The 16,476-nt window shown below is 40.1% G+C and overlaps 1 protein-coding gene across 3 annotated transcripts in view; it reads left to right on the plus strand.

Annotated features, from left to right (window-relative positions):
• TBC1D22A (TBC1 domain family member 22A) overlaps positions 1-16,476 on the plus strand; it is a gene marked incomplete at its 3' end in the record, with an annotated part of 183,757 nt that overhangs the window by 88,536 nt on the left and 78,745 nt on the right. The window lies entirely within an intron of this gene.

Below are 16,476 nucleotides of genomic sequence, written 5' to 3' on the forward strand. Positions count from 1 at the left end.
ACCCTGATGCCGTCAAGCTGTCAAGGGGTGGAACCCATCTATATCTCTGGAGTGACAGGAGGATCCCAAGAGTTGACTGTACTGGAGGCTGAGATCAGCCTGACTGGAAGGAAATGGCAAAAGCACCCCATTGTGACTTGTGGAGGTATGGTTAGCAAGCAAAGGTCATGTTCCCATGTCTGAGCTTAATTAAGCAGAGATTCTGTGAAAGTGAGAAAAAACACCAGTTGTGTACAGTTGCCAGCAGTGGAAAAACCCTGGAAGTTAACCAATAGAGATAGAAGACCAGCCGGCCAACCTTGTAGCTAAAAATTGTCTGTGAACTAGGAGCAGAGACCTTGAGAGGAGGATGTGTATATGAGCAGGGGAAAATCACCGAAATGCACCTGGAATGTACCCAATGCTGTATATACCAACCAATCACTACGGGAAGCTGTGTGTACGTGGCAGTTTGACACTATATATACCCATTATTTGAGCACAATAAACGGATCGCTTTTATCAATCATATTGATTGTGCATGTGTTCCCTCCGTGCGCGACGACAGTGACTGGTCCAGAGGCTCCATGCATCCTCGGCATAGATTACCTCAGGAGAGGGTACTTCAAAGACCCAAAAGGGTACCGATGGGCTTTTGGTATTGCTGCTTTGGAGACTGAGGAAAATGAGCAGCTGTCCACCTTGCCTGGTCTCTCAGAGGATCCTTCTGTTGTGGGGTTGCTGAAGGTCGAAGAACAACAAGTGCCAATCTCAACCACAACAGTGCACCGGCGGCAGTATCGCACCAACCGAGACTCCCTGATTCCCATCCATAAACTGGTCCGTAGTCTGGAGAGTCAGGGAGTGATCAGCAGGACCCGCTCACCCTTTAATAGCCCCATATGGCCAGTGTGAAAGTCTAATGGAGAGTGGAGACTAACAGTAGACTATCGTGGCCTGAATGAAGTCACACCACCATTGAGTGCTGCTGTACCGGACATGCTAGAACTTCAGTATGAACTGGAGTCAAAGGCAGCCAAGTGGTATGCCACGATTGATATTGCCAATGCATTCTTCTCAATTCCTTTGGCAGCAGAGTGCAGGCCACAGTTTGCTTTTACTTGGAGGGGCGTCCAGTACACTTGGAACCGACTGCCCCAGGGGTGGAAACACAGCCCTACCATTTGCCATGGACTGATCCAGAATGCACTGGAACAGGGGCAAGCTCCAGAACACCTGCAGTACATTGATGACATTATTGTGTGGGGTGATACAGCGGAAGAAGTCTTTGAGAAAGGGAGGAAAATAATCCAAATCCTGCTGAAAGCTGGTTTTGCCATAAAACGGAGTAAGGTCAAGGGACCTGCACAGGAGATTCAGTTTTTGGGAATAAAATGACAAGATGGACGTCGCCAGATCCCTACAGATGTGATCAACAAAATAATAGCAATGTCTCCACCAACTAATAAGAAAGAAACACAAGCTTTCTTGGGTGCTGTGGGGTTCTGGAGAATGCACATCCCAAATTACAGTTCGATTGTAAGCCCTCTCTATCATGTGACCCGGAAGAAGAACGATTTTAAATGGGGCCCTGAGCAACAACAAGCCTTTGAGCAAATTAAACGTGAGATAGTTCATGCAGTAGCCCTTGGACCAGTCCGGAACGGGCCAGATGTAAAAAATGTACTGTACACCGCAGCTGGGGAGAATGGTCCTACCTGGAGCCTCTGGCAGAAAGCTCCAGGGGAGACTCGAGGTCGACCCCTCGGCTTTTGGAGTCGGGGATACAAAGGATCTGAGGGCAGCTATACCCCAACTGAGAAAGAGATACTGGCAGCCTATGAAGGGGTTCGAGCTGCTTCGGAGGTGATTGGCACTGAAGCACAGCTCCTCCTGGCACCCCGGTTGCCCGTTCTGGGCTGGATGTTCAAAGGCAGGGTCTCCTCTACACATCATGCAACCGATGCGACATGGAGTAAATGGGCTGCACTAATTACACAACGAGCTCGAATAGGAAATCCCAGTCGTCCAGGCATTCTAGAAGTCATCATGGACTGGCCAGAGGGCAAAGATTTTGGAATGTCACCAGAGGAGGAGGTGATGCGTGCTGAAGAGGCCCCACCATATAATAAACTGTCAGAAAGTGAAAAGCAGGATGCCTTATTTACTGATGGGTCCTGCCGTATTGTGGGAAAACATTGGAGATGGAAGGCAGCTGTATGGAGTCCTCAACGACAAGTTGCAGAAACTGCTGAAGGAGAGGGTGAATCGAGTCAGTTTGCCGAGGTGAAAGCCATCCAGCTGGCCCTGGACATTGCTGAACGAGAAAAGTGGCCAGTACTTTATCTCTATACTGACTCATGGATGGTGGCAAATGCCCTGTGGGGGTGGTTGCAGCAATGGAAGCAGAGCAACTGGCAACGCAGAGGTAAACCCATCTGGGCTGCTGCACTGTGGCAAGATATCGCTGCCCGGGTGCAGAACCTGGTGGTGAAGGTACGCCATGTAGACGCCCATGTACCCAAGAGTCGGGCCACTGAGGAACACCAGAACAACCAACAAGTGGACAAAGCTGCTAAGATTGAAGTGGCTCAGATGGACTTAGATTGGCAACATAAAGGTGAATTATTTTTGGCCCGGTGGGCCCATGACACTTCAGGTCATCAGGGCAGAGATGCAACATATAGATGGGCCCGTGATCGAGGGGTGGACTTAACAATGGACACTATTGCCCGGGTTATTCATGAGTGTGAAACATGTGCTGCAATTAAACAAGCCAAACGGTTAAAGCCTCTTTGGTATGGAGGACGATGGCTGAAGTATAAATATGGGGAGGCCTGGCAAATTGACTATATCACACTCCCACCAACCCGCCACGGCAAGCGCCATGTGCTTACCATGGTGGAAGCAACCACCGGATGGCTGGAAACATACGCTGTGCCCCATGCCACTGCCCGGAACACTATCCTGGGCCTTGAAAACCAGATTTTGTGGCGACATGGCACCCCAGAAAGAATTGAATCAGACAATGGGACTCATTTCCGGAATAACCTTATAGACACTTGGGCCAAAGAGCATGGCATTGAGTGGGTATATCACATCCCCTACCATGCACCAGCCTCTGGGAAAATCGAACGGTATAATGGGCTGTTAAAAACTACACTGAGAGCAATGGGTGGGGGAACTTTCAAGCATTGGGATACACACTTACCAAAGGCCACCTGGTTGGTCAACACCAGAGGATCTGCCAACAGGGCTGGCCCAGCCCAGTCAGAACTTTTACATATTGTAGAGGGGGACAAAGTTCCTGTGGTGCACATGAAGAATTTGCTGGGGAAGACAGTCTGGGTTATTCCTGCTTCAGGTAAAGGCAAACCCACTCGTGGGATTGCTTTTGCTCAGGGACCCAGATATACTTGGTGGGTAATGCGGGAAGATGGGGAAGTCCGATGCGTACCTCAAGGGGATTTGATTTTAGGGGAAAACAGACAATGAACTCAATTGTACGCTGTTGCCTGCTATAGCCCATCAACCAGAAGTCTGCAGGGCACCAGTGACTGGCTCTGACTTCCCTCCGACCATCATCCCAACAGAGAATGAACTTTGATAGAACCGGATGAGTTCTACAGTAAAGGAATGATCAGCATCAGTAGGCAACGATCCAACACTGCACACAGCCTCTCCTGCCCTGAAAGACTGTTATAAGAGATGGAGCCCAACATCATGAACCGAATGGACTCAGTAGCTTTATAGGAATTGGTCCGTGCACTAAGCTAACAGTGCACCGAGATGAGAGTGAGGGTATATGGAAAATGTGGGATCTGAGCATGACGTGAATGGTATGGAATAAGGGGTGGATACTGTCCTGGGTTCAGCAGTAGCAGTCAGTTTTTTTTCTCCTTCTTAGTAGCTGTTGCAGCACTGTGTTTTTGACTTTTGGCCTGGGAACAAAAAACTGATAACAACTGATGTTTAGACTGACCAAGGACTTTGTGAGTCTCATGCTCTGCCAGGGAGGAGGAGGGGCCGGGAGGAAGCGGGGACAGGACACCTGACCCAGACTGGCCAAGGAGGTATTCCATACCACAGCACGTCATGCCCGGGGATGTAACTGGGAGCTACCCGGAAGGGCACGTCCCCTTTTCGGTCGGGCTGTCTTTTCCGGCGGGCGGTATCGTATTCTCTTCCCTTGTTATTTCTCTTGTCGTTGTTATTGTTGGTGGCGGCAGTGGTGATTTGTGTTATACCTTAGTTGCTGGACTGTCTTTATCTCAACCCGTGGGAGCTGCATTCTTTTGATTCTCCTCCCCGTCCCTCCAGAAGCGGAGGGAAGAAAGGTGGGGGGGGGGGCAGTAGACTGCGTGGTTCTGATTTACAGCTTGGGCTTAAACCACGACACAGAGTAAACATTACTGAGCAACCACTAAAAACATCGGTGGTATCAGTGCTGTTCCCAGGCCGAAAGCCAAAAGCACAGCACTGCACCAGCTACTAAGAAGGAGAAAAATGACTGCTTCTACTGAACCCAGGACAGCCCCCTTCAGATACTGGAAGGCTGCTATGAGGTCTCCACGCAGCCTTCTCTTCTCCAGGCTGAACAGCCCCAACTTTCTCAGCCTGTCTTCATACGGGAGGTGCTCCAGTCCCCTGATCATTCTCGTGGCCCTCCTCTGGACTTGTTCCAACAGTTCCATGTCCTTTTTATGTTGAGGACACCAGAACTGCACACAATACTCCAAGTGAGGTCTCACAAGAGCAGAGTAGAGGGGCAGGATCACCTCCTTCGACCTGCTGGTCATGCTCCTTTTGATGCAGCCCAGGATACGGTTGGCTTTCTGGGCAGCGAGCGCACACTGAAGCCGGCTCATGTTCATTTTCTCATCGACCAACACCCCCAAGTCCTTCTCCGCAGGGCTGCTCTGAATCTGTTCTCTAAATTCAATTATTATTCAATTATTGTTATTATATAATAATACAATATTATAAATATATATTATATATAAAAATTCAATTATATATTCAATTATTCTTCTCTAATTTCAATTATTTATTGTCTATTAAATGTATAGTAAATGAAATGTATAATTATAATGCCTGTAAATAGACTTCCTGAACTTGGTCAATGAACATTTATATCAACAAATACTTTGTTGCCGAGTTTTTAGAATGAAAAATACCATTCTGATAATCAGCCTTATTGTTAGGTTTAATAAGAATATTAAATGTAATTCAATATATTATTGTTCAATTTCTAAGAAAGAAGGATTATAATGCTTCAGAGTGAGGGAAATTTCATTGCACATTTTTTTTCATTGTAGAACCTATGGTGTGTTTAAGAAAGTTATCATTGCTGTTTGAAAAGGAAAACAATAAGATTAGTATGTAATTGTCATTATGGAAACTTAGAAATATTTAGATTATGTGGAGACTCTGGAAGTCAGTGGTCCAAACTTCCACTCGTGTCTTTCTTGAACTAAGGGAACAGGGCCATCAAATCAGGCTGTGTAGAGTCTTGCTTGTTCATCTTTGAGCAAATCCAGAGATGAAGATTCTGCAGCCTCTTTGGGTAAAACTGTTTAAGGCTTTGGCTACTGTAATTGTAGTCAATTACAGCCAGTTTTTAGTGCCTTCCTTTTAAAATAGCAATGGCAGCTATTTCAATGATAGGTGATGGTGAATGTGTACTGCTGTCATTTCACAAACTTTTGGATTCCTCAGGTGAGTGATTCTGGTTGGTGCTTTGCTGGAATTGTGACATAGTTTGATTATATTATACATTATTGTGCTTTACGCCATATATCTTTTTTTTGGTCTTCTTATATTTACTGGGTCTGTTATACTGTAGCTAAAGGGAAATGAATGGCTAATATGAATTGAGCTATGTATGAATTCAGCCAGTGTGAACACTTTATTTTTAAAAAAGGAATCTTACAATCTATATATATTGTAAATGTATATGCTAATTAAAGTGATTGTGGAAGAAAATAATATTCCTGTTGCTACTGTGTCTTAACATAGTAAGTAGCTGTGTGAGAGGAGAAGCTTGTACAGATTGTATGTTAACAGTAATGGATTAGCAGTGTATGAAAAGTGATACTCGCCCTTTGGAGAGTGGTAATACATTATGTTAGCAATTCAAGTCACCTTCAGTAGCCCAGCCTTGTGGATCACAACTGCTCTCTAAGTAACTGTCCTTGTGTGCATACTGTAGAACATTGCAGGAGACTTCAAACAGCCGAGCTACTCTGTTAATTTAATCATAATCTCAGTCTGCTCAAACTTCAGAAAATAATTTTGATTGAATCATGCTTAATGGAATTTTTGAGTTTGTTAATAGAATGCTGTTATAGACGAGATGGAATTTGAAGATAACATGTTATTCAAGCTCATTTATCTCCTCATCATCATTCACATTGCTCTAGGAATTATACAAAAATATTGAGAAGGAACATCAACATTATAAGGAATCTGTTATAACTGTATTTTCTGTTTCCTGTAATGTCAGGAGAGCTTTTCTGCTCTAAGTCAAGAACCATTTCTCATGTCTGTAAAAGGTCACACTCATGTGGCATGCTGTCTTCCACTTTTGCTTCATTTAGGCTGGAAAGCAAAGAGACTTAGTGTAGAAATGCCAGATTTGATTCTGGATTTGTGTTTCCAAAATTTAGCAGTATTTAGCATTTGGCTGATTTCATGCTTGGGGAAGTCTCAGCTTCTCTGGTTTACTGTAAGACATCTGGTAATTACATTAGCTTTTGAGGTAGCCATCTGGAGAAGGCTGAGCATTTGTAGACAAAAGTAGTCTTGGGTTTCCATAAGCATTGATAAAAGATGTTAAAACTGTGTGGCATCTTCTCTAAATTAGCAAGAAGGCAGTTCTAAAGAAGTAGCCTATTATAACGTTAAATTTATTTTGTATTTATGTTGGCTTATTAGCCTTACAATTAACTATAAAGGCAGTATTGATGACTCAACTTAGCATAAATGTTCTGAATCTTCTGTGAGGGTAAGTTTGGGAAGATTTTTTTTCTACATCTTTTATAGAACAACTCACAGGGTTTGCATCTGTGTTCTGCAGAGCGTGATCTGTGTTTATGTTTTCTTGTAGTTAAATAAATTCTGTGTTATTAGTGTTCCAGATTCTTTCACCAGTAATTCCTAATCTTATATAGAATTTGCCCTTGAATCTTAGTAACAAGAAATGGAAAAATAAAAAAGAAAACTTCAAACCCCCCAAAACAGCCAAAACCCCTGCTGCTGTATAAAATTTTCCCTTCTTTTGAAAATGGAAGTAGTGGAAAAATTTCTAAGAACATAAAAAGATTGCTGCATTTTAACATTTCCTTAAGGAAGTTCATTTAGAATCCAACTACATTTTTCAAAGGTTCAGTAATTTTTCAGTATTTCTGCTGTGTCCACTGTAAACACTTCTTTGGCCATCTGTTTTGAGGAATATTAGTAGATATTCTTAAATATGATATTTTAATTGGGATAATTTCTGATTTATTTCCATTTGAATATTGTAAAAAAAATTACAGTTTTGTCAAGAGACAGGAAAGTATTTTTTAAGCTACTACATGCAAAGTATTTTAAGGAATGACTTAATAGATACCACATAATGTTATTTGGGAAAATATTTATTACTTATGCCTTGGTGCAGTTAAAATGTTTTTTCACCTTTTAAAACTATTTTAGCAATAAATAAAACTTTATTTTAGCAATTTTATGAATTTTTTTTATTGCTGCCATATGGTAAATGTGTTTGTTTCATCCACTGCAAATGAAATACAAATTCAATAATACATTTTATTTTAATGTTCTAAACAAAGTAATCTTAGCTCCACTAATCATACTTCATTTACGTATTTCTGTCTTGTATTACAAATGTCTTGGTCACTTGTCTGCAGTTCTGTAGATAATGCCACAAGTAAGGACTTGTGATAAAGTACTTTCATGTCATGGCCTTAAATTTATACTTTGCACATATTTTTGCTATCTATGCACATAGAAATTTAAAATATGGATTGCGTATTTTTATGTGTTTTATGTGTATATATGCAGGTTAAGTTCTTAATGAAACAAAGTCAACTAAAAATTTTAATTTTTATACATAATTTTGCTTACCCACAGTGAAAGAGCTTGGAGCTTGTTTAATTGCACCATTCTGTGTGTTTCTCATCTTTGGAATATTTGCTGTGAATGTATCTAAAAGGTAGAATTAGTACTGATGGAATTATCCTTTCCAATGTCTGAGTTGATGCAAAAGCTGCGTGTTCTTTCTGGGCTGCTAAAGTTTTAAATGTCCAGACTTCACTTGGGATTGCTACAGTTGCTCCTCTGAAGGTTGCATTGGTGTTTGGCATTCAGAAGGTTCTTGTCCCAGGTGATAAAAGTCCCTATTCCCATAGTATTGTGCAATGCTTCAGGCACAAATATTTCATCATGCTGCTCAAAGCTTAATTTCTAGAGCACCTCCCGTATGAAGACAGGCTGAGAAAATTGGGTCTGTTCAGCCTGGAGGAGAGAAGACTGCGTGGAGACCTCATAGCAGCCTTCCATTATCTGCAGGGGCCCTACAAGGGTGCTAAGGAGGGACTCTTCATTAGGGACTGTAGTGACAGGACAAGGGGTAACGGGTTCAAACTTAAGCAGATGAAGTTTAGGTTAGATATAAGGAAGAAATTCTTTACTGTGAGGGTGGTGAGGCACTGGAATGGGTTGCCCAGGGAGGTTGTGAATGCTCCATCCCTGGCAGTGTTCAAGGCCAGGCTGGACGGAATCGTGGGTAGCGTGGTTTAGTGTGAGATGTCCCTGCCCACGGCAGGGGGGTTGGACCTAGATGATCTTAAGGTCCTTTCCAACCCTAACTACTCTATGATTCTAGGATTTAAGCCCAAAATGTACATAGAGATACCTATTGAGTAGTTTTGATACTTTCATAGTTTCTAAAGGGCATTCAATTTCTGTGCTGATTAAACTTCTTAAACTGCAGAGAAAAATTGGCTTACGCTTTTGTTTAGGAAAATCTGCATCTCCAAAAGGCAAAATATCAACCAAGACTAATATATTTTCTCATTAAACAACTGCTGTTGTTTAATAAGAACTCATGAACAAGTGAACTGTTCAATATACTGTGATAGATATAAATTCACTAATTTGTTTTTTTTAATCTTATTCTTTTGGAGTTCATACAGTGAGCTGATGATGAAACTGTGCTAAGATGTGACATGTGATCAATCTTTGTTAAGTACTCAACCATGCTAATGATTTTTTTTTAAATTATGGTTAAAGAATACTTAATTGTATGTGCAAAATTATGTTCAATTATATTGTAAAACATGGAACTAAGATTGTGTTGAACTGTCTGGAAAAAAGAGCTCTAATTGTAATATTTAAAAAGACTGGTATTCTTTAACCATGCAGAACCATTTTGAAGGGGAAATGGATATAGAATTGATTCCTATTTAGACCTTACTACTGCTGTTGAAAATTAGTGACTAGTAAGGACCTTCTCTGCTGGACCATTTTTATATGTCAGCTTGGTGCCGAAGTGATTAAAAATCTTGGAAGCATTTCATAATTGTTTTAATTAATTTGTGCCGTAAGCTCTCTTTCATTTTAACAAAGCCATCTTATGTATTTCACCAGTAGTTCTTTTTTATCTGATTTTATAATTGTAATTACTGTATTATACTTTAATCCACTCTTAAATGCTGGTCACTGGGTATTATAATTATTTAATACATCTTTAAAATAATATTTTTATGTTTTACCATGGAGATTATGTTTGTATGCTGTTACAGAGTTCAGAGATCCTAGCAGTTGAGACTGACTATAAAATCATTTGTAAATTCATGACCTCTGTAAGCACTTTAACTTTTCAATAGCCAAAAGTTACTATTTTCATAGCAAATTAAAAAAAAAAAAAAAAAAAGAAAAAGGGAAGAAAAAAGTTTAACATGCTGGAGAATTTAAAAAGTGTTAGCCATAAACCTTGTTATGAATGCATACAATTATGATTTAAAAGAAGAGGCTACCAAAGGCCAGTGTATGCTACCTGGAAGTAGAATTGTCTCATCAAACATATTTCTCACTGTTATTTGTTGCACTTTGGATATTGTGTTCCTTCTGGAAATAAGGGATATATTTTCAACTTTTAGCTAAAACAGTCGATCTTCCTCAGTTGCTGCTGTTTTCCTGCTAATATGCTTTCTTCCATTTTGCATTGAATACCACAGAATTGTTACTCACATTTGATTCTCTAAGCCAACTAGGTCTTCCCTCCCTTCTCCCATCCTTCCTCTAGTATTATCTTCTTTTGCTTTGGGATCAGTGTCTTGGGCTTTTTACTACTTTGAGCATCAGCCATATCTTTTTGTTTATGAAGAAGGTATTTCTCTGTCATAGCTATTGGCTGTACGTTTAGTAAGCTAAATTCAAATAGGCCATTATCTCTAAATTGTAGGCCATGAGGAGAATATAAATTGGTAATATTTCTGGTTTTCTTCCAATCATCCTTTCATTTTGTAGAAGACTTTTCAATTTATTTTTTTTAAATGCTTTTATTCTTACAGTGAATTATTTTAGCCAGTTATAAAAAGCAAGCTAATTCTGGAACAAGATACAATCAGCGTGTAAATCTTTTACTCAGATCCCTACTATTACTTGAAGCTGAATTGTGTATCATAATGAGATCTCGTCTTCAAGTGCACATTTATGATCTTTTGAATGTCTTTTTCCGTCATCAGGAACTTCTTTTGTTATTAATGTGTATTAATAGAAATTAATATACTAAGATGTAGTCTTGACAGAATTACTTTGTTCAGACTTTCGTTAATTCAGGTTGGGAGGCTGTAAGCAGTAATCTGCATCTGGTAAAGTCTGGTGTTGAGATTTTACTCCAAACTCATAGCTTTGTCTTCCATAAACATACTGGCTTTGAACAATATAGAAATGTTTATGGAAGAGAGAGAATGACAACCAAAATTTGCTTTAGGTAGGTAGATTACTCAGAAAGAAAGTAGTCATTTACTGATGACAAAGTTCCTTCTTTTCGGACAACAAGCTTTAGTATGTGGGAGTTATAATTTTATGCAAATAGCAATGTCTAAAGGTGTAGTAGGAAAGATTTCAGTATTTTGTTGCTATATTGACTGAATGAGTAGTACAGCAGGGTGGTGGTGGATGTGTTGGTGGTTGTGTAGTCCCTGTCTGAATGAATGAAGTTGCATGAACTGCTCCGTGTTAATCACCTGTCTATGAGTCTAGACTGGAGCAAAATGTGCTGCATAGTGAAGGAAAACAGGCGTGGGTGACCGTATCCATATGGGGCTGGTACAGTCAAAGAGATGCTTGTTCCCTAAGAATATCTGGAGGCTTGTAGGCAGTACTTAGGAAAACCAGTTTTATCAAATTTGTGTGGTAGCTCAGAGGTGAAATTTAAGCAGTCACTGCTTTTCAGGAGGTTTTGGTCTCATGAATGCAAGCTTGCAGGGCCAGCCCTTGTGGGTAACACCATTTCTAGTAAGCGGTGTTCCTTTAGATTATGTTGTTTATTTGTGTTACAATACTGTTGGGGTTTTTTTAATAGCTGCCCACATTTTAGAAACTTCAGCTAAGTAGAGATAAGTGCCTACTATAGTACTGCAATAAATAGAATAAAATCTAGTTGTTTGGTTGCTTTTTAGTCAAGAAAACTGTACTGAAGTACTGTAGGTAGAAACTTGGGACTTGGAAGCTGTCAGCCAAGTATCAAGTCACAGATTCAACAAGGCTCATTGCTGGGTCCTGCACTCAATGCAAAGCTACAGGCTTGAGGAAGTGTGCCTGGAAAGCTGCTCAGCGGAAAAGGACCTGGGGGTGTTGGTGAACGCTTGACTGAGTATGAGCCGTGTGCCCATACTCAGCCAAGAAGACCAACAGCATTCTGGCTTGTATCAGCGGTAGTGCAGCCAGCAGGACCAGTGGAGTGATTCTTCCCCTGTACTCGGCACTGTTGAGGACATGCCTTGAATATTGTGTTAAGTTCTGGGCCCCTCTCTACAAGAGAGACGTTGAGGTGCAACAAAGAACAAAGAAGCTGGCTCAGGGGAGACCTTGCTGTTCTGTACAACTACCTGAAAGGAGGTTGTAGCAAGGTAGGTGTCAGTCTCTTCTCCCAAATAACAAGTGATGGGACAAGAGGAAACTGCCTAAGTTTGCACCAGGAGAGGTTTAGCCTGGGTATTAGGAGAAACCTCTATACCAAAAGGGCTGTCAGGCATTGAAACAAACTTCCCAGGGAAGTGGCTGAGTCACCATCCCTGGAGGTATTTCAGTTTTGAAATCAGTAAAACAGTTGCAAAGCTGACTTTAAATATTAGCTATAAACATTTTATGTGTGTAAGTCCTTCTGCCATGAGAAGCATCTGTTTAAGGTTGCTGATTGTGGTCATTAATACTAATTTATCTAATAAGTGTACTTACTGAAATTATCAATAGTTATAAATGCCGTTAATGTACAGAATACATATTTTTGGTGGCATACTACTTTGGAATGCATATGTATAATGAATTTTATTTTTTAATCAGAAGACTTGCTTCAGCAAAACTTTTATATATAGATTTATTGAAAGTAGTGAGAAACTTATAAGTCTTTCTTTTGAATTTTGATAAAGAGCTATTTTTTTTTAACTGTAATACTATTTTACTATCACAGACTGCAGTAGAAGTATTTTTTATAAAATATTTGAAGTCTGAAAGCTGACAGTAATTATATATCTCGCTTGTTCATTGCACACATGTACTTATTTTCACTGAAATGGAAAATTTAAATTTAGATTATGACTGTCCAAATTACCTTTATCAGCAAAATAGCCTCTACTCACCATTACTTACAAAGTAGGAAGAATTAGCTTTTTTACTCAATGCATCTTCTATGCCAGTCTTGCATCAATTGTTTATAATGCGCAGAACTTAGTAATCTATTTTTCAACTTGTTTAGACTAGAAAGCAACTTTCAAGAAATTCATTACCGCTATTAACAACTGTAGTTGAAATATCACAGCTGGCACAATTTATTGTTTTTCATGGCTTGCTTTCACTGTCTGCAAGCAATGAAATGAAATTTGGTTTTGCTGTGTGAAGAAGGAAAACGTTTGTGAGTTAGTAACTTCAGTTAGAAATAAAACTGACTTTTTTGTGTCCTGATGTGGTGGATTTTCTAATTATAGTAGTCTGCAATATAGGTATCTAAATGTGACACAAAGGAAATCTAACATAGTATCTCAGGTCAGTATATTTAACTTGCAGCTGAATTCACCCAGAGCAAAGGCAGTCTGTATTTGTTCTGAATATCTGATCTAATAATGGTGCTCTGGGTGAAGAACTGGCTGAATTGGAAAGCTCAAAGGGTTGTAGTGAATGGAGTTACATCCAGCTGGCGAATGGTCACTAGTGGTGTCCTTCAAGGACTAGGGCCTGTCCTGTTCAATATTATTGTCAGTGATCTGGATGCACAACTTGAATGCCTCATTTACAAGTTTGCTGGTGATACAAAAATGGGAAGTGCTGTTGACTCTTGTGGGACAGAAGGCCTTGCAGAGGGATCTAGATAGATTGGAACATTGGGCAATCATCAGAGGTTTATTTAACATTTGAAAAATTAATAAGAACAAATGCCAGATTCTGTACCTGGGACAGTTTAACACTGGGCACAAATATAAAATGGAAGAGGAGTGGCTGGAGAGCAGCTGTGCAGAAAGAGATCTGGGGGTGTTGGTCAACAGCAGGCTCAGTACGAGTCAGCAGTGTGCCCTGGCAGCCACAAGGGCATCAAACATCCTGGGGTGCATTAAACGCAGCATAACCAGCTAGTCAAAAGAGGTGATTATGCTGCTGTATTTAGCATTGGTTCAGCCTCCCCTTGAGAACTGTGTGCAGGTCTGGTCCCCACCATTTAAGAAGGATGTGAAGGTCTCTGAAAGCATCCAGAGAGCAGTGAAGCTGGCAAAAGGCCTGGAAAGCATGTCCTGTGAGGAGTGGTTGAGGACTTTGGGCTTGTCTAGTTTGGAGAAAAGGAGGCTGAGAGAGTGACCTCATTGCTCTCTGCAGCTTCTTAAGGAGGGGAAATGGAGAGGGAGATGCTGAGCTGTTCTCTATGGCATCCAGTGATAAATCACATGAGAATGGTTCAAAGCTGGGCCAGGGAGGTTCAAACTGGACATTAGAAAGCATTTCTTTACTGAGAGGGTGGTCAAACTGCAAAAGAGGCTTCCTGGAGAGCTAGTCAATGCCCCATGCATGTCAATGTTTCAGAGGCATTTGAGCAATGCCCTTAATATTAGCTTTAGCTTTTGGTCAGGCCTGGAGTAGTCATGCAGTTGTGCTATATGATCATGGTAGGTCCCTTCCAATTGGAACTGTTCTGTTGCCTCTACTTCTAGGCAGCTAGAATACATGCAAGGCCTCTGTGTGGAAAATGAAAATAGAAAGGCTTCTGAAGCTTATACTGTCTTCAAAATGTGGCCTTCTACATATAAACTGCCCTGTTTCATTTTTAAGCCTATTTGTTTAAGGTTGCAAACCTTACAGTATGATTACCACATCTGTCTTCTTTCCAATAACTTTTCAAGCTGAGGACTTGCTTCATCAGCATTATACAGAGGGAGAAAAGTCTCCTCTGTACAGAATTCCATGACTCTTCTAAAGCTTATTTGCTGATTAGTAAGGAAAAAAAGGAAAGGGACCCAGATTAGCAATGCTGCTGAGGGAGGACTCAGAACTAGCCTTGATATTATCTGTTGTCTTTGTCCCAGCTGGGGCACCTGATGAGTTTTGCAGAAAGCCTGGGAAAGAAGGGTATGAAAGTGACAGGAGGATATTAGGTTTGTAGAGGAAGGAAGAAGATTAGTCACAGGTTGTTAAGACTGGAAGGCTGAGGCTGTTACGGGTAGTGGAAAATCCATCACAAAGTCCTTATGTAATTTTAGAAATACTGACAATGTGTACGCACAATATACAGTGGCAATGCTGTAGTACTGCTCTTGTACACATAATGACAGAGGAGAGGGATTATCCAGGACTTGATGAGATCACTTCAAATAGCACAAGATCATTACCTCTCCACCCTCATTCTCTGTCTTTTCACATCCCATAGTAGCAGTTCAGTCTATTGTATAGCAGAAGTATCTAATTAGCTGGTGTTATACATAGAAATGAAATGAATTATTTAAAGATTCACATATCTTCTTATATAGCTACAACGTTAAAGAGTTCCCAAGAGAGGTAACAGATAGTTTTAAGATATGCACACGCTTTTATATAGTTGGCTATATTGATATTACAGAAGGCTATGACTTTAGGAACATAAATGCCAGGTCTCCTGAAGAGTGCTTTAGCCACAGATTGCTAGAGGCTGAGAAGTGCCATGGAGAAATACCAGTGCTTTATACTTTTCCATGAGTATTTGTTTGCAGACACCACTCAGATAGAATGTTGTGATAGGTGGACTTTCAGTATAAAGTGTTGTGACTGGTCTTATTTTTTAAAAAGCTTGCTGTTCATTGTTTTTAAAATCTAAAAATTTCTACTTCTTGCTTTCATATTGAAACAACTGTATCTTATTGGCTGACACTTTCATATGGCCACAAAATATATCTTGAGTAAAAAGAAAAAGTGATTTGAGTAACTTCAGTTTATATTATAATTTAGTACAATTTAACTTCTACTACCTGAATCTTTAGGTCGTGTTTCCTGTAACTGTGCAACCATACTCTTGGGATTAATTTTTTTGCTCACTTAGTATTTTAGTGCCTTTTTAGATCTTTCTGAGAAATGTGAAATTTGCAAGATTAGCATTTATGCATTGTTTTAGCTGGTAATACACCTCTCTGGATATGGATAAAAAATAGCTTGGGTAGCAAAATCTCCCAAGATTGTATCTGTATAAAGACATTAGGAATGTCTTTCTTAGGCTTTAACAAAGACTTCTTGTCATAAATTTATCTAAAATAAGACACTAGCATGTCTGTAGTATTTGTCATTTACACCATGCTAACATCATACTCAAGCCTGTTAGCTAAAACATGTTAGCAGAATGTCTGTGAACCTTTTTGGAGGAAATTCTGCTAAATACATAAACATCATGAGCAGATTAGTTCTATTAGCTCTAGCAGTAACCCATGCAAGTGATTATCACAGCGTTCAAATAGTAAACGTGCTGCAATAAACACAGTGTGTAGGAGTACTGCTTTAGAAACCATTGATTTGTACTGTTTTTTTATTTCTATTTGTTAGACTAAGAAATTATGTAAATTGCAAATTATTTAAATTTGCTCACATTATTCTCACCTTTTTTTGTCTCAAATGAATGCAGCTTTTACATGCACTTCCCTTGTATTTCTTTGCCTTGTTATTTAATGCTGTCTTCTTTTTATTACCAGCAGTTTATTTTTGGAAGCTGTTATGTTATTTGCAAACCTTGTTTCTTGTAGACTTGCCCCAAATAATTTGTAGCCT

Source organism: Psittacula echo, assembly GCF_963264785.1.
Source record: "Psittacula echo genome assembly, chromosome: 1".
In the NCBI taxonomy this organism is placed as follows: domain Eukaryota; kingdom Metazoa; phylum Chordata; class Aves; order Psittaciformes; family Psittacidae; genus Psittacula; species Psittacula echo.